The sequence below is a fragment of the Suricata suricatta genome, chromosome X, assembly GCF_006229205.1.
Source record: "Suricata suricatta isolate VVHF042 chromosome X, meerkat_22Aug2017_6uvM2_HiC, whole genome shotgun sequence".
Taxonomy (NCBI): Eukaryota; Metazoa; Chordata; class Mammalia; order Carnivora; family Herpestidae; genus Suricata; species Suricata suricatta.
This window is the reverse complement of record NC_043717.1, coordinates 86,175,085-86,201,400: the sequence shown is the minus strand read 5'-3', so window position 1 is coordinate 86,201,400 and position 26,316 is coordinate 86,175,085. Positions and strand designations below refer to the sequence as shown.

General features: G+C 41.4%; 1 protein-coding gene and 1 long non-coding RNA gene across 6 annotated transcripts in view; one reads left to right on the top strand and one right to left on the bottom strand.

The window, feature by feature from the left end:
• XIAP (X-linked inhibitor of apoptosis) overlaps positions 1-17,649 on the bottom strand; it is a 47,229-nt gene extending 29,580 nt beyond the window's left edge. For 2 of the 4 annotated variants that reach the window (XM_029929508.1, XM_029929512.1), the window contains exons 1-2: positions 17,540-17,649; positions 17,148-17,274 (exon numbers count right to left, since the gene is read on the bottom strand). The gene's annotated coding sequence lies outside the window, so the exon portion shown is untranslated. Of the gene's footprint in view, positions 1-2,586; positions 2,660-17,147; positions 17,275-17,539 lie in introns of those variants that run through there. The other 2 variants (XM_029929510.1, XM_029929511.1) reach the window with 2 other exon arrangements.
• Positions 16,787-25,427, top strand: LOC115283275. 2 transcript variants are annotated; one of them, XR_003904980.1, is made up of 3 exons: positions 16,787-17,364; positions 18,951-19,109; positions 23,588-25,427. It is a non-coding gene; the product is annotated as an uncharacterized LOC115283275 (long non-coding RNA). The 2 variants fall into 2 exon arrangements; XR_003904979.1 differs by lacking the exon at positions 23,588-25,427 and adding an exon at positions 20,683-20,956.
• Positions 25,428-26,316: the final 889 nt, after the last annotated feature.

Genomic DNA, 26,316 nt, shown 5'->3' with positions numbered 1-26,316 from the left:
CTCACCCTCTCACACACACTCTCTCTCTCTCAAAAATAAACAAACATTAAAAAAGTTACAGTAGTGAGGTTCTTCAAACCATGAAGCAGACTTTCTTTTAACTTTAAATGGTCAATAAAACATTTTTGAGGTTAATTATACTCAAGCAAACCAAAAGTTCATTCTCTAAAATTAAGTACCAGAGCCATTCAAATAACTAAATGGCATTAATGAGCACTTAGCTCATAAGCTCAGTCAGTAACATAAACTTATGAATACTGCTGTATACAATTCATGCTTTATCATGAAACCTACTTCTGTAAACACCTGCAAGAGCATGCGGAGAACCAACAAAGAGAATATCAATTACATGTTCTATACTTAATTCACAAAGTTATAGTAATACTTAAATTTGGGTAAAGACCCCCAATTTTTGCCTAATTATTTATAATTAATTTACTCCACAGGTGCAGTTGCTCAAAATGGACACATAGTAAGGTATTCCCTCATCTTTTTTTTAACCAAATCATTACAACTGTGTTCCCCAAAAGAATGTTCTGCATGAAGAATACACAGGTTTGGGGCTCAAGTATTCACTGAAGATCATAAAAAGGCTCAGGATCACTAATATTACTATTATTGCCTTTTCCATTTCACTGAAAACTGTTTAGACCATAAGATGATTTACAGTGCTTGCTAAACAGTAGCCTTTGATTAAAAAACAAACCATCCAGAGTCCAAACTGTAGATCCATGACATAGATTAATACTATTTTTGCTTATTCAGAGCCCAGATCAAAACCTTTGTTAAGGGGCGCCTGGGTGGCTCAGTCGGTTAAGCCTCTGGCTTCAGCTCAGGTCATATCTCACGTTCGTGGGTTCGAGCCCTGCGTCAGGCTCTGTGCTGACAGCTGTTCAGAGCCTGGAGCCTGCTTTCGGTTCTGTGTCTCCTTCTCTTTCTACCCTTCCCCCTCTCATGCTCTGTCTCTCTCTGTATCAAAAATAAATAAAACATTAAAAAAAACCCTTTGTTAAAATCAGAACGGGCAGGAAAAAAAACTCAAGATGGATGTTAATTCAATCTTTAATACAAACAAATGTTTTCCTTTTTAAAAGAGAGGGATTAAGAGTCTTACTAAGTAATTTTGGTCACAAGGCCTAAGTTGCAGTAACTACTGCTGTTTTATTTAACAATACCTTGTTGCTCCGTATGCATTAACGTTTGGGTGTAAAGATTGTGTGTCTATCCAACAGGGAGCCACAGTATTTAAATTGACCAACCTAATGTTACAACAACTTTGAGGTGGCCAAATGTAAACTAAAAGTCTTAATTAAAGTGGTGCAATTTTGTATAACTTAGCATCAGTAGTTCAATAAATTTGGTTTGCCATGCAAAAAAAAAAAAAAAAGAAAGAAAGAAAGAAAAAGAAAGAGTCTTACTGGGGCACCTGTGTGGCTCAGACAGTTGAGCATCTGACTTTGGCTCAGGTTCCAATCTCATGATTTGTGAGTTCGAGCCCCGCATCAGGCTTGCTGCTATTGGTGCACAGTCCGCTCTGGATCCTGTCTCCCTCTCTCTGCCCCTCCCCTAGTCACGCTCTCTCAAAAATAAACTTAAAAAAAAATAAATAAGTAAAATAAAAAATAAAGACAAAAAAGAATCTTACTACTCAGGCTGTGACCTTTAGTATGTTTATCCTTTCAGAACCTTTTCTGTGTGCCTCTGCAGATGCATGTTATAAATATTTCTAGAGGGAATTCATTATACATGGTATTTTACAACTTGGTTCTTTTTGCATTTAATAATATAAGCATCTTCCCACATCAGTTTTTATCTGGATTAAAACATTATTTTAAATGGATGACTAATACAAATCCATATTTCTGACCATTAACTTTAAAGACAGACAATACACACATGATCAAACAATACAAGAAGTCACCTCATTCATGCCACCCCGTACCTTAAACCTCTGGTTCCCCTTGAAGGGTTTCAGAACAAGCCTTCCCAAAATGTACCACTTTGGCCTGTGGATTACTTTAAGCTGAAGTCAATCAAGGCCCAAAGACTCGGGAAAGCTTTTACCTCCCCCCTTAACTGCCTGAGGGAATTTAGAGAGAGGGCTTGGTCCAGGAAGAGAACTATCAGAGATCACTACAAAGAATATGGGATAGGTGTGGTTAAGCTGGGGAAAGTTCTGCAGGGCCTAGAGATCAAATTCCTCTCTGTGTCTGTCTCTGGAGGCCAGGCAAATATTTGCTTATCAAACATTTGTTCTTCTCATCTTCTTGTAAACTGTCTTCTTCTCCTTTGAAGTCTCAGACCCCTACCCTTCTCCTTATCTCAAGATGGCAAATAAGCATCAACCACCTGACTGCCTGTGGATTTCATATTCTTATGTGGCTTCTTAGTTAAATTTGTTTTTCTCCTGTTAATCTGTCTTATATCAACTTCCCAGCCAAAGAACCTAGAATAGAAGAAGAAAAAACTTTCCTCCCCAACAGCTGGGTGAGGCAGGAGCAACTGTACTGGCTGATCACTGTTTGCTAATACAACTGAGAAATTCTGGCGCCTCTGATCAGTGTGGTAGAAAGTAGGAATTCTTACCATGTTAGTCTTTTGAATCGCAGCCTGCAGGGCCCAGTGGAAATGAGAGTGGTGAGAGTCCTTCTTTCCTTTTCTAAATTTAGATTAGCAGGAAAAAATATCTGTGAAACTAGTTCCTTGACTATAGCAACTCTGGTTAAGATACGAGCACCCTATTTTTATTGATCTTTTCCCTCCCAGAGACGTCACTGTTTTTGTGTCTGTTGTGCTGTTTGTGGTAAGAAGGAAGACCATGGGCTACAAGGCAGGCATTGGCCCTAGAAGCCTGCACTGTTCAAGCCGGCCTCACTGATTGGTGAGTTCATGGTTCTCACCAGACAGTTGTCTATTTAGACAAACTTTGCTGTGGGTTAATGAACACATGATATAAAGGCTGTTGCCAAGAAATATCTTGGAAGCCAAAGCCACAAAATTGGAGGACATGGGTCAAGTATTTAAGAACTGTTAAAGCACCAGCCACGTAATCCAAAGTCTCCTGTGTTAGGTAAGTTGGTCACAGAACAGGTTAGATTTACTGCAGGTCACTTGCCAACCTCAAAAAAATTTCTATGCAGGGTACTCTGTGAATCACCACATGATCCCCAACCCAGTGGCACATCCCTCTTAGGTATTAGTTTGGCTCCAAGAGACCCAAAGCTTAGCTACAGCTGTTTATACACATATACAAAAAGCTAGATGAGGTTTTCCCTTTGTCTTGTTCTAGGTCTTAAGAGTGTGAGAATATGCTCTCGTCTCTGCCAGCCAGAAGATGCACATACCAGTGTGTATCTTGGTAGCCAGCCGAATAGACTGGGTTCTTGAGACACAAAGTCACAAGCAGCACTCTTTTCATATGACTGTGCCAGCTCTCAGGGGAGTCTGTTATTAGGGGTCCCCACTCCATAAGGTACTTTTGGTCATCTCAACCTTTGTTGTTTTGTTAGTGTTAGAAAAATCCCATTCTAGTAGTGCCTGCCAGGTGTCAGATTAGCGGGTCTGAGACTGGACGTGTCTCATGTTCTTGTGGGAAAACAGAGACCCTGTTTTCACTACACCATTCTTACAGCCTACAACAACAAAGGGCTTTACTTTCTCAAACTATCTTTGGAAGTGAACTTTCTGGATTTTGAAAGGACTTCATCTTTTACTCTCTCGTGGGATGCCTCTTGCATCTTTGGTTAAGCCAATAAAAAGGCTTCCTGATTTGAATGGCTATGGACATTAATAGATGCTACTCATCAGTGGCCAGATAATGGATCTTCTGAAATGAAAAGGTTCTACAGTTGAAAAAAATTTTTTAGAGAGCTCTCATCCTAAACAATTGTCCTAAGGTACCTATGGGAAGATCAAATTAAAAAGTAGACACAAAAAAATAGAAGAGCTAACCTTAGAGACTCCCTTAACAAGATGAAAAGAATAGAAATTAGACGTCATATAAAAATTAAAGTCCCAACATAAATTCCATTTCATAAGATCTGGCCCATCTCCTCAGCAGATTTCTTTAGTCCCCAAAGTCCGTCATTTCCCAGAAAATCCCTTCAAACACCTAGCTGCTTGCTTCGGCTTTCCTTTCCCTATAAGATCCACAGGGAGCCCTCCAGCATGATCTCTAAAAGCCCAGGGTAGACAGGTTCCTCATGTAAATACTAAAGTCAGAAAATGAATTTTACAGAAACACCAAGGATGGACTATACGACTCAGACATAAGTCTTATTTGGCTGGGTTCTATAATTGGGAGCCTCCTGCTTCCAGCCTTCCTGTGCAGTCCCCAAGAATTCATGTCCCCTGGACAGGAGCAGATCTTTTCAATTATAAAGCCCTTTTACCTCGACTTTCAGAAGAGCCTACCAAATTTAAACAGGCATTAAAAAGACTAATGGTGAGGCACCTGGGTGGCTCAGTTGGTTAAGCATCCGACTTCAGCTCAGGTCATGATCTCACGGTTCGTGGGTTCAAACCCAGCATCGGGCTCTGTGCTGACAGCTCAGAGCCTGGAGCCTGCTTTGGATTCTGTGTGTCCCTCTCTCTCTCTCTGACCTTCCCTTGTTCGTACTCTGTCTCTCTCTGCCTCTAAAATAAATAAACATTTAAAAAAATTTTTTAAAGACTAATGGCCATTTACAACCCTACACATGAGGACCCTGTTTGGCTGCTAAGGGGTTTTCTTCCCACCCATGATTATGCTGCAGTTATCAGACAAGCCAGACACGCCCCCTCCAACCCCAAAACCTCCCCACCTTGAATTTCTACCAGGCCCTCCTACAAACATCAACTGAGGGTGAAGTTCAGGCGCTGAAAGGGAGGCTTTTCCCCTTAAGGTGAGTCCAAGGTTGAACTGTACATCAGAAAGGTCTTTATACAGACTACAAAGGCATACTGCATTAATCCCTGAAAATGCTTGCTGCTTATCTGCCTAAAAACTGGCAAGATATTTAAAAGATTTCTTTCAGGGGCACCTGGCTGGCTCAGTGACTAGAGCATGTGACTCGATCTCAGAGTTGTGAGTTCAAGCCCCAGGTTGGGCATAGAGCTCACTTTTAAAAAAGTTACATATATGGGGGAGAGGGGGGAGAGGGGGGAGGGAAGGAGGGAGAGAGAGGCAGGGAGAGAGAGACAACACACGCTCTCAGGTTGGAGACTAGCCAGACTGGAAGCTAATATTCAGAGCCTGAGAAGAACTTTTTTTTGGTCTCCTTCCCTAAGTAAAAATAACACTATGTACCCAGAGGGAAAGAAAAATCTAAAGCCCTTGTAAAAGGATTTATGGGTGGATCAACCTAGAGGCCATTTAAATTGCAACCCAATTCTTTGCGGGCCTGAGAACAATTGTCCTTATCTTACAAATCTTTGCAGAACTGGAAATGCAACTCTAGAGGCAATTCCTTTTAACCAATCCCAAATACTCCCCTATTTATCTCACAGGTCTTGTAAATACTGGCCTTAGGAAACTGAACTCTTTTCTTGGAGGAATTTGCACTCTTTTCCTGTGTCTTTGAGATGTAAGGGTAAATTCTTATCTAGACTACCCCCAGTTTAACAAGGGAAAAAAAAAAGGAGAAAGGAGTCTTTCAAAAATACAAACTGCTAAGAAGGCTCATAGTTAAAATTTTAAAAGAAAAACTCAAAGGTCTATACTTGCATCTGTCTAGGTTTGTGTGTGTGTTGTAGATGGGTGGCATCGTCCACATCCAGATGGTGATTACTAAAGTTAATGTGTAAAAGAGTTCTATTTCATTGGCTGAAAATTAAGTGCTTGTAAATAAAATATTCCTAAATTTCTCAGAAATAGAAGGTAACCCAAATGCTTCTCAGGTCCATGTGATCTGGAAAAATATTCAGTACTGAAGCCAGTTTAACTTCATTAGTCTAAAACAGTCTTGGGGCACCTCTGTGGCTCAGGCGTTTAAGTATCTACCTTTGGCAGAGGTCATGGTCTCGCAGTGCATGGGTTCGAGCCTTGCATCAGACTGTGCTGACAGCTCAGATTCTGTGTCTTCCTCTCTCTGTCCTTCCCTCACTCGTGCTGTCTCTCCCTCAAAAATAAATAAAAAATAAAAAACCAGGCATGTCTTTAGACTTATCAACACTGAATATAATGTGGACATTCAAATTTTATTCTGCTTAGGTCTACTAGTCAAATAAGTTGATGTTATAGCTCTTACAAAATATGTCAGCAAGCCGTGAGATCATGACCTGAGCTGGGGTCGGATGGTTAACTAACTGAGCCATCCAGGGGCTCCTATTAACTATCTTTTAGGTTCTACCTATAAACTGGACTGGATCTTGAATTCAGAAGTTTCCTCTAATATTTGGCTGCAACTCTCCAAACTAATTTTTTTAATGCTTATTCATTAATATTAGTGAATACATGTGGAAGAGAGAGGGAGCAGGGAAGGGGCAGAGACGAAGGGAGAGAGAAACCCAAACAGGCTCTATGCTGTCAGCACAGAGCCCAACTCAGGGCTCAATTCTGCGAACTGTGAGGCTAAGACATGAGCTGAAATTAAGAGTTGGATGCCCAACTGAGCCACCCAGGCACCACACCAAACTAACATTTCCAAATTTTTCCCACTCTTCTTCTTTTTAAATTTCTTTTTTTAAAATTACTTTATTACCAAGTTGGTTTCCCTATAACACGCAGAGCTCTTCCCCACAAGTGCCCCCCTCCATGACCATCACCTCCCTTTCCCTTCCCCCTTCAGCCCTCAGTTTGTTTTCAGTTTGTCTCACTTTCTTAAAATGTTTATTTTGAAAAAGTGAGTAGGGGAGAGGCAGAGAGAGAGAGGGGGAATGAGAGAATCCCAAGAAGGCTCCACCCTGGCAGCTCAGAGTCCAAAGCAGGGCTCAAACCCATGAACACTGAGACCATGACCGAAGCCGAAATCAAGACTCAGACAGTTAAATGACTGAGCCACCGAGGCACCCCCCTCCACAACCCTTCGGATTTGGAATCATCGAGGATATTGTCCCTTTTCCAAAGCCATGCAATTTAAAGCTGAACAACTTGATATAAACTTCAGAGAAGTCACAACAGCTTACATATAGACAATTTTCATGCCTGCTATGTAGACCACTCAGTTCACCAGAGACATTCAAACTACAGACCAGGAAAATCTTTCAGAATGCCAGCGCCTGCCCTCACTCCATCTGAAGATGCTTTGAGCTGGACATCTAAAAATCCTCTCAACTGGCTGCCTTCAGAACTCAGAAATTGGGACTATAATCTGCTCTATTAACCTTTGCTTTTCTTTCATTTCTACAGAAATTGCTCTCATTAAATCCCAGAATGTGTGCACCATAGCCCTAACTTTGGGAGCCCACCTGCATCACTATCTCCTGAAATAAGACACAACTATTTAACTGAACTGACCTATTCTCAGGACTGAGAGACCAATCAGTTCACTGAGATGGAGAAATGTACCAACTCAACTTCTTGGGCAAGTTTCAGAGGCAGGTCTGAAGAGTTTCAGAATAAGCCTTCCCAAAATGTGCCACTTTGGCATGAGGATTACTTTTTTTTAATTTATTATTATTATTAATTGATCGTAATCTCTAGACCCAACGCGGGGCTGTACCCATGACCCAAAAATCCAGAGTCCACGCTCTAAGAATGAGCCAGCGAGGTGCACCAGGCATGTGAATTACTTTAAGCTGAAGTGAGTCAAGCTTCAAAGACTCAGGAAAAGCTTTTACCTCCTCCTTAACTGCCTAAAGGAATTTAGATGGAGGGCCCAGTCCAACAAGAGAACTATAGGAGAACTATCACCAGGGATCGCTACAGAGAGTATGGGCTAGGTGTGGTTATGCTGGGGGGCGGGGGGCTCTGCAGGGCCTGGAGATCAAATCCTTCTGTGTCCCACTGTCTCTATTATGGCCTCGCAACCATTTATTAGACATTTGCTTGCTCTTCCCTCTGCCTGTAAACTATCTTCCTCACCCCTGAAGTCTCAGGTCTCTACCCCCTTCTCCCTAGCTTAGGATGCCATATAAAACCTCAACTGCCTGCCTGCAGGCCTCATGTTCTTATATAGGGCACCCATATGTATGCAAGTAAATTTTTCTCCTGTTAATCTGTCTTATATCAATTTACCAGCCAAAGAACCTAGAAAAGTATAAAGTAATTTTCTTCCCCCACACGTTCTCAATAGCAATCACTCTTACCAGTTTCCTGTATATTCTTCCAGAGATGGTCTATGAATGTACAAGCATGTATAAGCATTTTTTTTAAATGTTGACATATTTCACAGTTATACACCTACATCTATGGACATTTAGAGAGCTAACAATTTTTTACTACTATAATTTTTTTAAGAGTGAAGGTCCTTTTTTAAAAAGTTTATTTAACTATGGGGGTGAGCAGAGGCAGAGAGAGAATCCCACCAATACGGGGCTTGATCCCACCACCGTGAAATCTTGACCTGAATTGAAATCAAGAGCAGGCTGCTTAACCAACTCAGACACCCAGGCGCCCCAGAGTGAAAGTCCTTCTATCTAAACCTTTTAATGTCATTATTTGCGTTTAGTACCAGTATTAAATGGCTTCAAATGAGAGTGTGTCCATCATCTCCTGTTAGTCTATCTCGGTTTTGACCAGGAATAGGGTTAAGAAAAAGCTTGAAGCACTTGCATATTTATAAGGAAAAGATGAACACCTCATCAGACAATAGGCAAATTTACAAATGGCAAATACTAATAGCCAACAAACATCTACAATAATCTTAAGTTTCATTAGTAATAAAAGAAATATACGTTTTAAAAGATACCACCATTACTACCCTGTTTGGCCTAGATCATTAACACTGCCAACAATAATGTAGCAGTAGGGAAGGTATAGGATAACAGGCGCACTTGCTGGTGGAACTAAAAAATTGGTATATATTTTGTGGGGGGATGGGTGAAACAAGTAAAGGGGATTAAGAGCACACTTGTCTTGATGAGCACAGAGTAGTATATGGAATTGTTGAATCGCTATATTGTACATCTAAAACAAATATAACACCACATGTTAACTACACTGGAATTAAAATTTTTAAAAATTAGTTCACCTTTCCTAGAGAGCAATATGTTCTAAAAGTCTTACATATATGATTACCTTTTGAACCACCTATTCTTTTTTTTTTTTAAGTTTATTTGAGAGAGAGCATGTGTGCACACAAGCACAGAGGAGAGGCAGAGAAAGAGGGAGAGAGAGAGAATCCCAAGCAAGCTTCACACTATCAGTGCAGAGCCCAACGTGGGGCTCAATTCCATGAACCATGAGATCATGAGCTGAACTGAAATCAGGACACCTAACTGACTGAGCCACCTATTCTAGTTATAAGCATCAACTAGAATGGAAATAAAAAGAGATATGCTAATTATTAAAAAAAACTCAATGTCCAATGAAAGAAGATAACACTTTGGCAATATGTATACTAGGCATTCGTTCATTAAGAACTCAGGTTGTAGAAGACTATTAAGGGACACAGACCTATGTTTATGCTGTGTATTAAGTGAATAAAGCTGGTTATAAAATACTGTGCAGTATAATCCTAATTATAAAAATACAGATATATAAAGACTTAGGCTAAACCATACATCAAAATTCTTCTGTAGTTATATCTCTGGGCAGTGGGATTATTGACTTTATTTTCTTTGTGCTTTTCTTAATTTCTAAATTTTATCCAGTAAATATATTAGATTCTAATCAAAAGAAGGAGCGGGGCGCGCTTGGGTAGCTCAGCCAGTTAAGTATTCGGCTCTTGATTTTGGCTCAGATCATGATCTCGGGGTTCGTGAGATTGAAGCCCCCACTCCCTACCCCGTCAGGCTCTGCACTCACAGCACAGAGTCTGCTTGGGATTCTCTCTCTGCCTCTCCCTCTGCCCTGCTCTCTCTCTCTCAAAATAAATAAATAAAACATGGGAAAAAATTGAAAGAAATAAAGCAGTTGGGCTTTTGATTAATCAGGTCCCTTATACAATCCTGCCCAGTAGACTGGGCGTGTTACTTGGCTATGTGGGTGACAATGCTTCCTTCATCTGTAAACATATTAGCTCAGCAAACTATCAACAGCAGGGCTTGGTATTGCAAGGTTTTGGCTTTTCATTCTCAAAAGATAATTTGTATAACATGACAAGGAGCGGGAAGGACATATTCCTGGGTTTATCTTTTTGCCTATCCTGAGAATCTGTGCCAGCTGGCTACTTTGTAATATTACTGTTAGATTAGTAACTCTGGGCCACCCCAATGAGAAAGAACAAATTATAAATTGATGTCAACACTGTTAATCATCAGGTTAAAAAAAAAGAAGGATACAGGTCAACTCCCAGAGGTGAAAGTAGTAATCAGGTCATGTCCACAGTGGTTGGCCATGACCAAATGTCTTTTGGTCCTCTGCTTGGGTGGCAGTAAGTCACCAGCAGAGAAGGCTGAGAAACACATGTAATAGACCTGATTGCTACTTATTGTTAACTTGAGTTGAAAATAACAGGACTTTGTTGAAAATGTTTGAGCGATGTCTACCACTGGAGTTCTGAACAGTTCACTCACTTCCTTGTAAAAATAGTTAATTTGGGTCCTGATAAGAAGTAAAGAGTTTCCTGTAATCTTTGCCCCAAAATTTCCCTAATTTTTACAAAAGGACAGCTCTGAATCAAGTACACTGTAAATGTAAATCATACTTTGTAGACACTCACAAGCAAAACTTGTTCACCATCACTGAATGTATTTGTGCTGACATGATGATAGAAATCACGCTTTCATTTTAAAGATAAGGAAATGAAAGCATAAGGAAGTTAAATGATTTGACTAAGGCCACAGAGCTGATTAGTGCCACAGAATTGGAACTTATTCTATTTGATACTTGTCAAGATTAACTTATCCTGACAGAGTGATTAGGATGCAGTACTTATACCAAGCAAGGTGCTTTTAATAGATGACTTGGTGAACAGCTAACACCCACCCTCAATATTTCTCAGAATTAAGTACTCTTTCATGATCGTGCTGAGATCTGAAGCAAGTTCCAAAACAAGTTCTTGATAAAAGCCAACATCTTTTCTTTTTCTCCAGTAAAAATACTTGGTTTTATCTGAAAGCCGTTTGGCTGCCTATATACAAACAGGTTTATCTTCTGTCTAGGTTTGAATGAAAATGACACCAAGTAAAGGAAACTGCCACAGTAAGTGACTACAAACCAACTTAAAATAGTACAACAGATTTAATGAGTGCCCACATGTTCTAAACTATCTGTAAACTAATTTCATTTCTCTCCATACCATCATTTTAGCTACGTGTAAAGTGTAAACATTTTTTCTAACCTACAACATGCTGAGTTGAAACTAAAAAATGTCTAATTCAACAGAAGGTCAAAACCTAAGTATGAGTTGTGTGATTCCACAGCCCATTCTTTTTTTCACCATGTTACTTCTGATGATAATTAAGATATGTATGTGATTTACAATGAGAATGTTTTCATTTGTGGTATCTAATTTAACCTATATAACATATCATAGCCCCCATTTGAAATACGGGGAAACTGTGGTCTTCTGATTGTTACTTATCAAAGATCATGCAGTAAATAAATGACTGTCAAAATCAAACCCAGTGATAACAACCATTATAGATCTAAGGAAATTACTGTAACAATTACTGGCAGAAGGGTTAGTCTAATGAGGTAGCAGAAAATGTTAGTGCCCTGGCCTTTCAAGGCTTGAAAAATTAGCAGGAACCTTGAAATCATAAATCACAGAGCAATACATTATATACACAGGAGAGGCCTGTGTTTTGAGGCCAACAAAACTATTACAAGAATAAGTATAAAAGTTCAAATCGCATGTTAGAATTTATAGAGTCCAGGGAAAGCACAGTGGTAGCAGCTTTACCTCGTTTAGAACATCAGCCTTACCTCATTCAGTTGAACCTCTGTCTGACCATTTGAGGCCAAGCTATTCCCAGTCTATACAGGTAAAACCTCAATTTTCACCATGACCCATATGCTTGAAAACCATTATAAAAGCAGATCATGATAAATGAATCACACATATCCTTAACAAAGACTGGGTACCAATCATACAAAAATCAAACTGCAAAATGCATTATATAGCAGAGCTACAACTATATACCATAATAGAAAATAAGAAAATTCCATGCCAAGTCCTATAAAATTACCTAAAATATGCTTTTATGGACCCTAGGGTGCCTCAGTTGGTTATGTGTCTGGCTCGTGATTTTGACTCAGGTCATAATGTCAAGGTATCATGAGTTCAAGCCCCACATCAGGCTCCATGCTGACAGTGTAGAGCCTGCTTGGGATTCTCTCTCTCTCCCTCTCTCTCTCTCTCTCTCTCTGCACTTCTCCCGCTCACACTCTCTCTCAAAATAAATCAACTTTGAAAAATAAATAAGTAAAACATGCTTTTATCGCACAAAAGACAACCTACTATTAAGTATATTCACAGCAACATAAAGCACAACTCATAAGTTTGGCCTCAAATTCTTATGATGAATACAATTATCAACAACTGCTTTGGTTAATTTCTCAGAGCACAAAAAGTCCTTTATTTTGAATTATATGGAAGGCCTTAGAAGTTTTAGTTCTCCTTTTTCATCTAATACATTTCTTTATAACAAGGCAGAGGAATTCAGTCAACAATTTTTTTTTTTAACCATGCCCCTATTTGCTACATGCCAGCCACTGTTAATATACTGATGTTGGAGCTCAGCTCAAAGCAGAAGGCACTCAAGGTGTGCTGTCTGGGTTGTCTCAAGCTGAAAACCATTTTCCTAAGTGCTAGCTCAACATCTCCCCATATTAGCTCAATTTATTCAAAGATACCAAGTTAGTCAATTTTGATCAAAGCAGTGCCATCAAAAAACGTGTCTAAGAGGGGCACCTGGGTGGCTCAGTCAATTAAGCATCCAACCCTTGATCTTGGGTCAGGTTGTCAGACCAAGCCCCACATCGGGTTCCTCACTGGGGCCTGGAGCCTGCTTGAGATTCTCTTTCCCTCTTCCTCTCCCCTCCTCCCTTTCTTGTATGTGTGCACACTCACTCTCTCTCAAAAAATATCTAAAATATCTTCGTCTTTTGAAATATAGGATGCAATAGAAGAAAAGCATCACTATTAGAAGCAGAGAAGTCTGGATTCAAATCCTACCCCTGTACCTTAACAGCTATTTGGAACTTGGGCAAGTTACTGAACACTTCTGAGCTTCCACAAATTTTCTTCTCCTCTATACTATGATAATCCCAGAATCTCAAACTCAGAGGTTCAACTTCTTCTTCAACCTATTCTATACACACCTTAGGTGGTAAAACAGGCCAGCTTTCAACACAGTAATGACCAATATATCATTCGCATCTCCAACAAATTAAAATTCAAGTCTTAACACTTGAAATTTTAAAGTAAATGAAATTATTCAAATCATAAAGGCAGGAAAAAACGAAAGTAGAATTCACAAATTATTAAGGTTTATATGTCCACCTTGTTCTTTCTAAGAGAGTATGCACCCTGGAGTGGGGGAGAGGGGCAGAGGTAGAGAGAGAATCCTAAGCAGGCTCCAAGCTCAGCACAAAGCTCGACACAGGGCTTGACCCTACAACCCTGGGACCATGACTTAAGCCAAAATCAAGAGTTGGACGGACGATCAACTGACTAAACCACCCTGGTGCCCCTCTATTTGTTCTTAATTTATTCTCACTTTATTTTAAATATTTATTCCATACAGGTTTGGAGTTATGTGGAATTTTTTTTCCCTGTTAAATTCCGATATAATCAGTTAAAAAAAAAACAACTATCACAAGTTTTGAATCTTTGGAACCAACTGGCCCAAATCTGTTACTATATAAAACTGAAGAAACTGGGACATAAAATAATACAGAGGATAAATAAAAACAACATTTTAAAAGACTTTTCATGCCATAGGAGTGTTCAAAACAGAATATTAAATGAAAAAAAAAGGATTACAACAATCTACACACAATATGAGCCTAAACAAAAAAAGTAAACATAAAAGAATGTGGATTATACTCATTCTCTTTCTACAATTCTGAATACCATGAATTTTCTATAAGAAACATTTTAAAAATCTTAAATATTCACAATATTCTGTTCCAAATTAAATGGGGTATTTTAATTCATAAAAAGTTAGGAAGAAAATAGGAATATGTGGGCACTGAAACATGTAGAGGTGACTCGCTCCCAATCTCACAGCTAAGTGCAAACAAAGCCAAGACAAGAACCCAGGCATCAAACCAGGGTCCTTCTCACGGTACCACATGACCTCTAAGACACGAAAATGTACGCTCACCAGTAATTGCACTGGAAGAACTGGCAAAGAGCTAAAAGCCTAGGAGTTCAAATTTTGTGAGCAATACGTGCCTTTTTTCCCCTTAAAAAAAAGCAGAAAGGAGAAAGAATACTTGTTCAATTATCAACTTGTTTTACCAATACTGTTGTCTCCTCAAATCTACTTACAATGACCTTAAACAGTGCTACAGATTACATTGTCTAATACTATTATGCGATTAAACCACACAGATAAAGTTGGAGAGTTGACAGCTCCTGATAATCTCCCAGCCTCAAAAGAACAAGGACATCTATTTTGCCATATTTATCTTTGGAACCCTGCACCAAGTAGCGCAATCCCTGGCATATAGTAGGTGTTCGATAAATGTTTATTTTACAAAGCATAACGTTTCCACCCCTCTCACATTAGCACTAGCTACCAGATCTTTAAATATTAGAACAAACAAAACCAAGAAAATATTTCATATTTGGAGTCTGTAAGCATTTACAATATAAAGAATCTATTAAACAGATTAATGTTTCCAACCAAATGTATGGGGAACATGTTAGTAGCACTGTACACATGTTTCAAGCACTGTACACATTTGCAAATCAATTACAATAATTCTTATCTATTGAAAATAGGGCTAAGCTCTAGTCGGCATTACTTTTTCTGCCTAGTTTGAGTCACTGAACGCGCTAGAAAGCAATAAAGTTCCAAATATAGCACAAGGGGCACTGGACTAGAATCTACACCCTAGACCCAGCTCTACCAATAATCAGATGCTTAATGCTGGGCAATGCACTTCTTTTTTTGAGTCCTAGTTAACCTATTCACAAAACGAGCTGAACTACGAATCACCAGGGATCCTTCCAATTCCTTAAAATGATTTCTTATCCGTTAAGATTCTACATTTAGATATTTTTTCATTGCATCAAATATCTTATCTTGAATGTTAGTTTGCCATATGAGTCGATATTCAAAAGCTTAGCATATTTCCTACAAATATATAAATACTAGGACCATACATCCTTTTTACCATCTTACGTTAGGAGCAACAGAAGAAAACAGGTAAAGAAATGTGAGCATCTGATAATTGAGCCTTCTTTGCCAGTTGGGCAGACAGGAACCACAGTGGATTTTACAATACAAACCACTGATACATAAATACATATATGTATAAAATGTATCTATATACATACGGTTGGTGAACACTTATTTTTATTGATATAGGTGTGTGTGAATTTTAAAAATTGTTTCTAATTATAAAATACTTGTTTATGGTAAGAAATCCAACCAGGACATTAGGTCACGTGTGACGTGCAAATTAAAAAGCATCCCACCTCTCTCCATCCTCCATTAAGTAGCCACTGTTAACATTTTTCTTGTGGGGCGTGTGAGTGGTTCAGCCTTTTACTGACTTCTCCTGACTTTGGCTCAGGTCATGATCTCACAGTTCGAGCCCCATGCTGGGCTCTGTGCTGACAGCTCAGAGCCTGGAGCCTGCTCCGAATTCTGTGTCTCCCTTTCTCTCTGCCCCTATCTAGCTCATGCTCTCTCTCTCTCTCGCTCTCTCAAAAATAAACATTAAAAGTTTTTAAAAAACATTTTTCTTGTGTTTCCTTCCATAAGTTATCAGAGCACATTCAAATATGCAGATGGGCGAGCGTATAAATCTTTTTAACCCAAACTGCTGCCACTTCTTGACTGGTGGGCAAAAAAGATCTCAAGCTTTGGCTTCATAAACATGTTAAATATATACATCGAAAGTGGTAGCACATTTGTGTGGCACAAAGCTGTACACGCTTCAGGAGTGTGCGATGAACTGAATACTTAATTTTCTTGCTTCCAGGCTCTGGGCAGCAGCTGCGCAGAAAAGAGCGGGGAGCAAGGAAGCCAGACAAACTGGGTTCCAACCTAAGTAGCTGAGTAGCCTTAGACAAGCCACGAAATCTTCCTGTGCCTTACTTTCTCCTTTTGTAAAATAATAGTGTTGGACTAAGATCCCTTCCAACTCTAAAATGTTATAGTTCTAAGATGGCCGTCTGTAACAGTTCTCTTGAACTGGTTTTAAGAAATGTGAAGTAAGAAAAGAGAAGAAAGAAACCCTATAGGAACCTCCAGTCCTACAAGAGTACATTTCTATGCGTCATTAGCCACCCAAGGCATAGTGCGACAGACCTAGTGACATAATTCGATTTGAAAGCAAAGTAGTAGGTTATTAAAATCAGATAAGTAGGGTTTTTAGAGCTTTAATTTTTTTTTTTTGGAGGCGGAGGGGGCTGTTTTAGTTTCAGCAGTAACCACTCCCCCTCCTCCCCAAAACTATTAAGTGTATTAAGAAATTAAAATAATGAAACTGAAAGTTAGACTGCTGGGGAGGTGACTAGGACAGCAAAGATTGGAAAGAATTACTAGCTAATTTCCTCTCCCGGAAGCTCTCTGGTTTCTATTCTTTCTGCTTTACAAGTCCCCGCCAGGCACACTCCACCCAGCTCCATACCTGTCTCACGCATCAGGTTCGGGGGTGGGGAGGGGGCGGTCCCTTAGCTCATTAAAAAAAAAAAAAAAAGTTCTTTGACTCGATTTACCTTAGGGGCCATGGGGTTTAGGAGGACACCGGCCGGCCCCGAAGCCACGCACCCACCCACGCCTTCCTTCGGCGCTCCCGGGAACCTGGGCCAGGAGCCGCGGCGGGCCACCCGCGCCGCGTAGGGGCGGCCTTCCCGCCCTCCCCCGCAGCGCGGGGCCCGCGGGGAGGGGGGTTGGAGGAGGAGGAGGAGGAGGAAGAAGCCCGGACGAGCAGTACCCACCGCGCCCGGAGAGCCAGCCCGGATCGCCCGCGGCGCCCAGCGCGGTCCGGAGGGGAGGGTCGCGGAGGAGGGGCGGCCCAAGCCCCAATCTGGAAATGCCAACTCCGCTCGGCGGCCGGGCCCCAGCCTAGAAGGAAACGGAAGTCCCTTCGCCTCCCTCAGGCGCACCCACCAGCCCGCCCATCTCCCAGAGGAGCCCCGAGTCGGGGAACCCGAGGTGCGTCCGCGACAGGGCCTCAAAGAGACACCGGCCGCGGTCGGACGGTCTCACAGCCCCGGCCGCGCCCCCCCCGTCCCCGGCCGCGGGCTTCTTTTTATTGCCCCCGCCGGGAGGCCAGTCCCCCGCCCGACGAGGCTCCTCCTTCTTCGCTCTCCGCCATTTTCGAACTTACCCTTCGTGCCCTGACGTCCCTCGTTGAGTGCCGAGCCCTCCTGGGGCGTAGCCGAGATCCCGCCACTTCCCTAGGCCGGAGCGGGGCTGCCAGGACAGTCGAAGCCTTCTTTCCCCCCCCCCCCCCAGCCCCAACCCCCCTCCCCCCAGCTGGAAGCCCGAACCTGACCTGGCGGGCGCGCCTGCGCAGTGAGCACTTCGTAGTCCCCGCCCCCAGCTCCAGCGTTTCCTCTTTAGCCTCGGGGTGTTTTTTTCCCACGGTTTTTACCTGCTGGGCTCCAGCGGTGAGGAGCTGGGGAATAGGGGTGAAAGGATAAAAAGAGTGAAGAAGTTGAGTTCTTACAACAGAGCATGCACAGTGATAGGCTTGTGACGTGTCTTTGTTGTGATTTTGACAACCCAGTAAGATAGGCACTCTCATATTAAACCCATTTTACAGAGAAAATTGACGCCCAGAGAGGATTAACTACCTCCACTAGCAACACAGCTGTGTTGCTAGTGGAGGTAGTTAATGTGAGAACTGTGATTTGAATATGGTCTGTGTCCCAGATGGGAAGGGTAAAAGGAAAAAGAAATGACACTCATTCGGGACAGGAAGGGGATTGGGAGATGAAGGAAGAGAAAATGAATAGGGAAAAGCAGAAGGCAGGGAAATAGGAAATCTGGTAGATAAAATTCTTGATCTACCCTAGATTTATTTCAGATATGCTGTAATAGTGGCGAACAGACAAATGATTTTTTGTTTCACAAACTTGGGCTTCCTTATATCTTAGTATATAGTGAGATGAGAGGTTTTGAATGAGAATGTTTCATTGCAAGAGTAAGATGATAATTATCACCTGCATCTTCAAGTCCCTTTCCTGAGAAGGGAACTTGGAGAAGAGAAGAGAGACTTCTTTTTAGTTGTTAGGCTTTTGCTAAATATTAGCCCCTCTGATCCTCTCTTACTGTCATATCCCTGGGAATCTCACATCTGACTTATTGCATGATAGCAATTGCAAGCAAATAGTTATCTCATTTATTATTTTTTTTAATGTTTACTTATTCTTGAAACAGAGAGGGAGACAGAATCCCTAGCAGACCCTGCAGTCAGCACAGAGCGCTGTGCGGGACTGGAATTACAAATCATGAGATCATGTCCTGAGTGGAAATCAAGAGTCTGACACTTAACCGACTGAGCCACCCAAGCACCCTAGTTATTTCATTTAATTCTCACAGCAATCTTATGAAATAATGTAGGTACTATTATTTCCATTTCACAGATGAAAACAGTGAGGTTTAGAGAGTTTAGATCCCATGCCCAAAGTCACACTGCTAGTGTGTGTGGGAGCTGGAACAGTGATTCAAACCTAGACTGATTACAGGTGTGTCTGACCATTACCCAGTCTCCTAACTGACCTCTCTATCCCTAGGACTGGTCCCCTGCAGTACGGCTTGCACAAGGCCATCTGAGTTAAACCCTTCAACACTGATTCCCAAACAACATTAAAACTCCTTAGCTTGATGTTTACTATCCTCTTGGACACCTGGACACCTTACTGTGGACTGAAAGAAAACCAACCCCAAATTAGGTTAGTAAATTCTTTATTCATTGTCTTCCTAAGGAATATCGCATGGGAAAACAGTCTTTCTGATTGCTCTGAAGAACTGTTCCTGGGGCACCTGGGTGACTCAGCCGGTTAAGCGTCCGACTTCAGCTCAGGTCATGATCTCACAGTTCATGGGTTGGAGCTCCACATCGGGCTCTGTGCTGACAACTCAGAGCCTGGAACCTGCTTCAGATTCTGTGTCTCCCTCGCTCTCTGCCCCTCCCCTGCTTGCATTCTCTCTCTCAAAAAATAAATAAATATTTTTTAAAAAAATTTTTAAAGCTGCTCTGAAGCTTGTAAGCTACCAGGGATTATATATACATAAAAGGGGAAAGGGGTATGCCTGTTTGCAAGCAAGTGTCCAAATACTTGCACATCAAAAGGTATCATTTGTTAGAGTTGTAAATATTAAGGTTTATAAAAATTTAAGCTTTACTGAGTTCCAGATAGACACAAGAAATAGCCTTAAGTCCTCGTAATACATTTTCTGTCATATCTGATTGTTTAAAATTATTGCTTGCATGCCCCTGCTTAATTGGTTTTCTGGTTCTTCCCGTTTTCGATTCTCCCTTGAGGTCCCTTGAGAAGGTCACAGAAGGCTGCTATCAGTCACCTACTGCAGTTTTAGTGCACTCTACCTATCTTCTAACAAAACTACTCCCTGTGCCTCTGCCTGTCCCCAGCTTTTTTGCCTTCCATTCATTTACTCAAACTGATCCCTCTGCATAGTAGAAAGATTGCCCTTACTCAGAGCCTTCTCTGATGCCTTTAGTGGAAGGTCATCTCTTCTTCCTCCTCTGAACTCCCTTAGCACTTGAGTTTTTGTTTTTGGTTTTATTAACACCTTTTAAAACTTGTAATTAAATGTATATAACATAGGGGTGCCTGGCTGACTCGGTGGAGCATGCAGCTCTTGATCCCATGTAGGGCATAGAGGTTACTTTAAAAAAGCACATAACAGGGGCGCCTGGGTGGCTCAGTCGGTTAAACCTCTGACTTCGGCTCAGGTCATGATCTCACATTCGTGGGTTCGAGCCCCGCATCAGGCTCTGTGTGGACAGCTAGCTCAGAGCCTGGAGCCTGCTTCCAGTTCTGTGTCTCCCTCTCTCTCTGCCCCTCCCTGCTCATATATATATGTATATATATCCGGAATACCACCAATTCTGATCAACACTGCTACGACCCTAATCTGTCTCTCTCCTGCACTTTAGCTCACTCACTGGCCTCCCAGCTTACCTCCTTGCCCCTCTCCAGTCTATTCACACAGCAGCCAGAGTTGCCCTAATAAGTCAGATCATTGCCATTCATCTGCTCGAATCCCATCAGTGGCTCTCCATTTCATTCAGAGTAAAAGCCACAGATGTATAATGGCCTACAAATTCTGTCATAGCCAGTCAGCAAGATAATCTTTAATGATCTTTACATCCTTTTTTTCACGAGCTCTTGGTTGGTTGTCTTCTCCAATGAACTAGGGCTATCCTGTGTAAACTTCTAGAATACTGTGAAAGGCATTGTGATTTCTGCCTTGCTCTGTCTTGGATTCGTTGCTCTGTAGGAAGCCAACTGTTATGTCATGAGGATCCTCAAACAGCATGTAGAGAAGCCCCCACAGGGAAAAACTGAGTCCTGCCCTTCTTCACATCACCTCCTCCCCCTGTACCAACAAGCACCAACTTGTCAACCACAGGAGTTAGCCACGTTGGAAGAGGATTCTTCAGGCCCACACTTCAGATGAGTGCAACCGCTGGAAACCCGAAGTCAGAGCCACCCAGCCAAGCCACTCTGCACTTCCTGTGTATTGCTCTTTTATATAGCTAAAGTTTTTTATTTGTTTGCATTTTTTAAGTAATCTCCACACCCAACGTGGGGCTCAAACTCATGACCCCAAGATCAAAAGTTGCATATTCCACTGCCTGAGCCAGCCAGATGCCCCTTAAATAGCTAAAATTTTTTAAGTTATTTATTTCGAGAGGTAGAGGAGGGGCAGAGAGAAAGGGAGAGAAAGAATCCCAGGCAGACTCTGTGCTGTGAGCACAGAGCCCAGTGTTGGGCTCAAACTCGTAAGCTGTGAGATCATGATCTGAGCTGAAACCAAGAGTTGAACACGTAACCAACCAAGCCACCCAGGCACCCCAATAGCTACATTTTAGAGATATTTGTTACCCAACAGCAGATAATACAAAGGCTCTACACAATCAGAGTTCTTCATACCTTTATGTCTTCATTTCCTACTGTTCTTTCCCCTTATTCCTTTAGTTGTCCTGCCTCAGGGCCTTTGCACTTGTTTGCTCTGCCTGGAACACTTCCCCCAGATTTCTCCATGGCTTGTCCTTCACCTCCTTCAAGTCTTTGCTTCATTATCAGCTTCTCAATAAGGCCTACTCTCAATCTCCCTTCTCTGCTCTACGTCCCCGTACTCCATAGCATCTATCAATTTCTAACATACTATATAGTTATTTTCTTTATTATGTTTATATATTGTATGTTCTCTCCTTCCAACCCCTACTACACTATATGCTCCAAGCAGACAGGAGTTTTTATTTTGGTCACTGGCCTATCCCAAGTACTTGGAACGGTGCCTGGCACAGTGAGGTACTCAGAAGATATTTGTTGAATGAGTGAATAAAATTTTCATAGACACACCATGCCCTTGGTTAATACTTGTTAGGTGAATTATCAGTTGGCAGATGTGAATAGCAAAGGCAGATACATCTGGAGTATGTGTTTAAGTTTTACACAAAGGGACACACAGAGATGTGAAATGAGAGAAACACAATCTAGGGGCACCTGCGTGACTCAGTTGGGTGTCTGACTTCTGCTTAGGTCGTGATCTCACAGTTCATGAGTTTGAGCCCAGCTTTAGATCCTGTCTCCTTCATTCTCTGCCCCTCCTCGCTTGAACTCATTCTCCCTCTCTGTCAAAAATAACTAAACATTGGGGCACCTGGGTGTCTCAGTCGGTTGAGCGCTGACTTCGGCTCAGGTCATGACCTCACAGCTCGTGAGTTCAAGCCCTGTGTTGGGCCCTGTGGTGACAGCTCAGAGCCTGGAGACTGTTTCCGATTCTGTGTGTCCCTCTCTCTCTGCCCCTGTGGGGTTTTTTTATTAAAAAAAAAAAAAGGAAAAACACAATCTATAAAAAGGTTACCCTTATCTGTACAAGGATGTTTTGTTGTAATTATCTTTGGTCGAGAACAAGGAATATTGAGAGTGGGGAAGAACAAAGGCATATTACCATGAACCATATGAAACTGCCAATGTTCAACCATTGTCAAATATCCCAAACAGCAATTTAATATGGAGAAAGGAAAATTGATGGCATAAACACTCAGCAGAAATGAAAAGGAGACGGAATCAAGCATGAGTAGTGGCATTACCCTTGAATAGGAAAAGCGATGCATTCTTAGAGGCTGAAACCGTTGAGATGCAGATAAGCAGAGACAAATTTTGGGCATGGTCACCACACACCTCAATGGCAGCTGGATTCTGTGGAAAGTAAAATGTGTAGTTATCTGCTGAGAGGAACAGCCAAGGTTTAGCACCGTAACACGTTTTTGCAGAGGCCGTTGTAAGTGAAAGCCCGACTAAATAACAGAGTTGTTTTGAGCGAAGGAAGGTGGAGTGAGCCCTGACTTGCAGGCGTTCCCTCCAAGCCGTCAGTTTTATGTACCTTCTTCTGGCAGGAAGGGGTACACACCTGCAGAGGATTACCCTTGACTCATCACAGAACAGCCTCTGTGAAGGTCAGTCGTGCTCAACGGTGTCTATCAGAAGCAGTCTTTTGACTTTTGCCCGGGTGACTGGATCCCTAGCCTGCCCCTCCCTCCTTGCTTCCAGAAAGACTGCAGCTGTAATTTCCTCTCTCTGAGCAGTCACAGAGACGCCTGCCCTTATCTCGTGCCCGCAAAACTGCCATCTTCAGCCCGCCCTCCCTTTTTTCCTTCACCTTTATCTTCCAGGACTCAGTCATTCAGAAGCGACTTGTTGCCTATTTGTGGTAGGGACAGAAGAGCGCTCTCTCAACCTAAGCTAATGGAAAATTCCACCTGGGTTTTCTATATACAAATCTATTCCTGTGGTTATACACAGTGTATTCAGTCTCAAAAACGCCAACAACAGTGTCAAGGTCAGGTTGTTGTCATGGTGTGTCTGGAGTAGGGTAGAGGAAAAAGCTCCTGGAGTTGAGGTCTAGGAGAGAGGCTAGCATGTTGGAGGGGTATTGCCCAGGATGGCTGTGGGATTTGTGTTTACGGAAGAAGACTATGAACCAAAGGCCACAAATGTCAACGGATGCAAGGAAGTGTCCTGAATATACGTAGATAATAATTGTTAGCATTTACTGAGTGTTTATCATAAGCCAGGCAGTGTCTTAAGTGCTTGGCATATTCGTCTCTCATAATCCTCTCAGTAACCCTATAAGCTAAGTGTTCTTTGTTCTTTTTGTTCTTGTCTTAACACAGAATCTAAAATGGTGCCTGGCATATGGTAGGTACTCAAGACAGATCAGATCACCCCTCCGCCTTAAACCCTGAAGAGGCTTCTCACTCGGTAGAGGCAAACACAGGAAGCTGTGGGAATCCAAACAGCTTCAGGTAGGGGAGAGCAGATCAGAGCTGGCTCTACACGGGACTTGAGTCTTAAAGGACAACCAAGAGTTAGCTAAGTGACGCAGTGGGAGAAAGTCATTCTAATCAAACATGTCAGCATGTGCTAACTCATAGAAGCGGAACAAAACGGCGTGTAGTTGGAGAATGGCAGTTAATGCCTTATGGCCAGGCTATACCAGCTAGCATTTATTGAGTGTTTTTTATGTTCACCCTGTGTTAAATGCATTACATAGATGATCACATGTAATCATCATGCAATTCTAGGAAGGTAATTCTATTATCCCCACTTCACAGGTAAGAAAACTGGGGACAAAAAGTTAGGCAGCCTGAGGTCTCAAAACTAGTAAGGCGGAGGTATGGGTAGATGGTGATGTGGGGACGAATGGAGGCTGACAGAGAGCTGAGCCTCCAGAGAGGCCGTCAGGGCCCAGGTGAAATCCTTGTGTGGTAGTCTACTTGGGCTGCCATAACGAATACCACAGACCGGGTGGCCTACACGACAGAAATGTATTTTTTCATGGTTGTGGAGGCTGCACGTCTGAGATCAAGGTGTTGGCAGGTTCACTTGCTTCTGAGGTCTGTCCTCTAGGCTTGCAGATGCTGTCTTCTCTCTGTGTCTAAATTGACACAGTGTCTTCTTTCTTGTTGTGTCTGTATCCTAATCTCCTCTCCTTGATAAAGACATCTGTCATATTGGATTAGGGCATACCCTCATCACCTCATTTTAACTTAATTACCTCTTCAAAGGCCTTATCTGCAACTACAGCCACATTCTGAGGTACTGTGGCTTGGGACTGCAACGTGAATTTGGGGAAGGGGACAATCCGGTCCATAACGCCTTGCATGGCACGTTCAGTCATTTGGCCTTTATCACATAAGGCAGGGGTTCCCATATCTGATGGCGAACCAGAATCACCTGAACAGATTTCTGATGCTACTGATTCTTGAACACTCCCCACGGCCATGATTCAGAGTCAGTAAAGCGAGGTTATGTTTGGGGGAAACGTAAAGCTTCCCCGCAGTCTCCAGCTGATTCTGGTGCTGTGTCTAGCTGGGCTGTGTTTGGGGGAAATCAATTCCAGGCTGATTACAGATAGAAATGTGAAAGGTAAAACTTTAATATTTTCAAAGAAAATACAAGAGAGTATAATTTTATCACAAGGTAGGAAATGATTCCTTAGACTTGTGGTGTTCATCCTTTTTGCTCTTATATCCCTAAAAGAATTTGGAAAATTTATGGATCCACTTTCACATGTTTAATGTGACATAAAATCATTTTCATTATAAGTTAAAATAATTACAAAGGATATACTTTCCAGTACATTATAAACATTTTATTTTTTTTTAAGTAATCTCCACACCCAACATGGGGTTTGAACTCACATATCCAACATCAAGAGCCACACAGTCCACCGACTGAGCCAGCCAGGTGCCCCTCCAGTGTATTATAAATGTTGGCATAAAACCCAAATCTATCATTAATTTAAATGAATTTTAAATATCATAGTGATTTGATACCCACTGTCATCCACTTGAAAATCAAAGGAAAAAGCTCTTCTTTAGGTGCCAGAAAGTTTATATCTACTTTTGTCTTTAATTCATTTATCCATTCCACTTCCACCATAGAATTTTATTTAATGTGATATATTTTTATGCTTTCAAGTCTTTTATTGATCACCCTATCATAGGTCTTTGCAGCAGAACTGTGAATATAGTCTTTTTTTAAAGAAATATCCTATCAACATATTTTTATCAATTAAAAGATATCTCTAGATTGTTATTTGTAACATTATTGGTATAAAATTGCTCACAACACAAATATTTTATATATTTTGGTAAATGAACGGAAACTGTAAAAAGTCAAATTTTATTAGAAATACAGCCGGGGCGCCTGGGTGGCTCAGTTGGTTGAGCATCCAACTTCAGCTCAGGTCATGATCTCACGGTTTGTGGGTTTGAGCCCCGTGTTGGGCTCTGTGCTGACAGCTTGGAGTCTGGAGCCTGCTTCTAATTCTGTGTGTCCCTCTCTCTCTGCCTCTCCCCTGCTCATAATCTGTCTCTCTCTGTCTCTCAAAAATAAATAAATGTTAAAAAAATTAAAAAAAAAAAAAAAAAAGAAATGCTCCCTTGAATGAGCTGGATATTTTGAGTACAGCCTGTTGGAATGAGAGTTCAGGTTCAATTCTATTTCTGTTTTTATCTGTATAGATACATGCACCAAGAAATTTGTTCACACATAGAGGAATAATAAAATATAAATTGTAAGAACATTGTAATTTAATTATTTGAACTCTGAGTTCTTTGCCAAAAATCACATGGTAATCTATGAGAAATGTCATTTTATAATCTATTGTCTGGCTACCTGATTAGAGTTTCCTTCAAATTTGTTGAAAGAAAAAGATTGGAAACCACTTGACTGGCAAAAGGATTTGTTATTCATTCACTAGAGTCATTCACTTTCTCAACTTCTAAGAATGATACCATAAAGACTTTTTAGATGACTAGTAGTAACTATACTTTTTAATTTTTCGTTGAGGGGTAACTTATTTAACCTGATATACTCAGAAAGGTTTGGAAAACTT